We start from the raw sequence: 3,533 nt of genomic DNA on the forward strand, positions 1-3,533 counted from the left end.
ATGATGAAATGGTATTTCTATGCATGTATCCTTTAAATGTTATAAAAAATATAGTTAATGTTGCATATCACTTTCTGACATTTCACGTTTGTGTTCTGCAGCGAGTTTCGAGTTAGTTCTTACAGCAATAGTTCTAATGTACTGGCAAATAGTCTGCCAATATAATTTCCCATTAATTTATTGCGCGGATGTCTGTTTGTATTATGATGTAACAACTTGTATTGGATATTTAATGTTGAATAAGTTTAATTAGTGTAGTGAGGCGAGATGGCCCAGTGGTTCGAATATTTGGTTCCTAAACGGAGATCAATGTTGAAGGAAAACCTGCATATGTCGGGTCAAAATTTATCACTAGAGTTTTTAATCGAAGTGGGTTTGCTTACCTTTTCCATAAATGAGTCGAGAATTTTTTCCAAGAATAATCTATGTATTTCACAATATCGACTCAATATTATTTAAGTCGATTGGTAGATAAATCATTATTATTAACAGTTTACCTAACCATGTGCTCAATATTATATATAGATAAATAAATGTACGATATATCAAATACAATTTTTTTTTTCATTTTTTTTTTAGCATTAGCAGCCTGTAAATTTTCCCACTGCTGGACTAAAGGCCTCCTCTCCCTTTGAGGAGAAGGTTTGGAGCATATTCCACCACGCTGCTCCAATGCGGGTTGGCGGATTAAACATGTGGCAGAATTTCGTTGAAATTAGACACATGCAGGTTTCCTCACGATGTTTTCCTTCACCGCCGAGCACGAGATGAATTATAAACACAAATTAAGCACATGAAAATTCAGTGGTGCCTGCCTGGGCTTGAACCCGAAATCATCAGTTAAGATGCACGCGTTCAAACCACTGGGCCATTTCGGCTCAAATTTTTTTTGTAATTCCTACGATTTCGAATATTTTTTTCTAGAATATCGCTTTCCAAAATAACATTACCGGATGATTATTTTCATTAACAACTTCAGGCAAAATTGTCAGGTGTAATAAAGACATCCAAACGCCAGGCCTTGTAAAAAAGAAGAGCCGCCATCTGAATTTGAATTTGGAACTGCAAGAATGTACAAACATTTTTGCTTCACGCATTAGTTGAGCTGTTCAAAGAACTAACTTCTCCAGTTTCGCACAGGAATGCATATGACTCTATTGCTTTTAGAGGCAGAAGCCAGTAAAACTCCCAGTCGGCATACGTTTTTCAGACATATTCAATAAGAATCGTAATTTTTCATCTAATTTATTCAAAACCTTAATTTATTAAATATCTTAATCTTTCTCATGAATCACTTCGTCCATTGGTGTGTTTTTTTTATGTAATAGGTAGGTGGACCGACAAATGGGTCAGCTTATGGTAAGTGGTCACCACCGCCCATAAATATTGACGCTGTAAGAAAAGATAACCATTCCTTACATAAAACCAATGCGCCATCAAGAATATCTGATGAGTGGGTGGTACCTACCCAGACGGGCTTGCACAAAGCCTAGGGCTTTGAAGACTGAAGACACTAAGAAAATCAGTTCATCCCACACGGCAGGAGTGTATGTTTTATGTAGTAACGGTATAACTTGAAACTCAAAACATATATCAATTTGATATGTTAGTAATATATCGCCGTTGCCTTGGCTACTCTTTAAAACTGTGTGTAAAACATTCTCCTCAACTAAAATTAAGTACCAAAAACAGTCCCACAAGCTTTGACTACAAATATTTCACTGTGAATCAAATATGAAATGTTCATACAGAGCGTTACGGTTGAGAGTATTTTGTTTGAAAAGTAGCATCCAGCTTTGTGGGTAGTTGAAAAAGTCCGTCATTCCTATTCATTCGTTGAGGAAATGAGGTGAAATTCGTTTTATAAAAGGCTTCTTGAGGGTACGCTTAATACCATTCATACTTTTGAAAGTCCAATAAAAATTGTGGAGGACTTTAAAACTGAATTATTTTCAAGAGGATATGAAGGGAATGACGCATCAAAACTTCTTTATGAATGTGAATGAATGATTTAAAAAATCTCGAATTCGAGATAATTATTTTATTACGTCTTAATAATGTAATTCAAACTTCTAGATAATTTTCATAAATATTTTCTTTCTTTCTTCTTTGATTCCTTGCTTGAATATTGGATTATATATTTTTATTTCGAAATATTTAATGAAGACTTTTTTATTTTATTAATAACCAAGAAACAATCAATATTAAAATACAAACAAATGAATGTATTGAATGTTTTTTTTTTAAATATAGGAGCATCTTTCTGCAATAAAGCGGTTAGTGATTTTTCATTTTGTTATACTTGATTTTGCTAAATATTTTAAATTTATTAAAGAGTGCCAAAGTGTGCTATATAAAAATCACTAATCGTATATTTTGCATTTAAACGAGCTTATACAGTTTTTTTTTTTAATTTAGCAGACTTCAAATATGCAACTCTTGCAAATTTATTTATCCAAAGGCGCAAAGGTGTAAAATACACTAAAGTTGATACAGTTTCCAAGGGGTTGATTAAAAATCTGTAAATCAAATGTTCACTCGAACAAAGTCGTAGAATGATTTATACGTCATGATAGAAACATGTTCAAATGACAGTTGGGTTCATCAATCATGGTAACAGCGAATATCTTTGAGTTGATCGAAATACCAAATGGAAATTCGATGAATGGAATCTAGTGAAACTTGCTAAGGTAGGGTATATACGTAATTATCCCGGAAGATGTTCCAAAATTGACGGTTAATCAAATCAAGGAATTGTGATTAGAACACGTTAATCTTATTCGAATGAGGTTAGGTTCGAGAAAGCACCACAGATTTTCATCCTCAATTTATTTTTAAAACTCATCTAGTTCTCAGCGTCGTGCATAAAAATTGGATAGAATTAGTGTGGCGGAAAAAACTCCAAAAGTAGTTCACAAAAGTCTTTGCTTATGAGTGGAAAATTAAGTGTTGCTTTACTTTAGCATTTTTATGTTAGAGGTGGCAAACGAGCAGTGGGCTCACCTGATGGTAAGTGACTACCACCGCCCATGGACATCTGCAACACCAGGTGGTTTGTAGGTGCGTTCCCCTCGGCGTATTAGCCCAAGATTGGACGTTTACAAGGCTTTACTTTACTTTTATTAACTGTCAAAATGTTAAAACTGTAGTTCATACAAAATCTTAGACTCCTGATATGACAGAAACAAGCACAAGGGACATGACATCTTAATCATTAAAAAAATTAAAGCTTATGATAAAAATATACTCAATACAAGTATACATTAAATGCAAATAAGCGTGGATTCAGTATACATTGATTTCCAGGCAGAATATATAAAAAATACATACTCTGCAATTAAATTGGGGGAAAAGAGCTGCTGAGTTTTTTGTAGTTTTATCTCAGTAGAATCTACTTTCCGAACCTGAGGTAATTTAAAGGTTTTATTTCAACACTATAATGTGACATAGATTCAAAAGTGATTTTATAAGCCTACTGGGATAATGAGTTTTTTTTTACATCATTATCGGAATATCTGATGAGTGGGTGGTAC

Source organism: Vanessa atalanta, chromosome 22 (genome assembly GCF_905147765.1).
Source record: "Vanessa atalanta chromosome 22, ilVanAtal1.2, whole genome shotgun sequence".
NCBI classification, from domain to species: Eukaryota; Metazoa; Arthropoda; class Insecta; order Lepidoptera; family Nymphalidae; genus Vanessa; species Vanessa atalanta.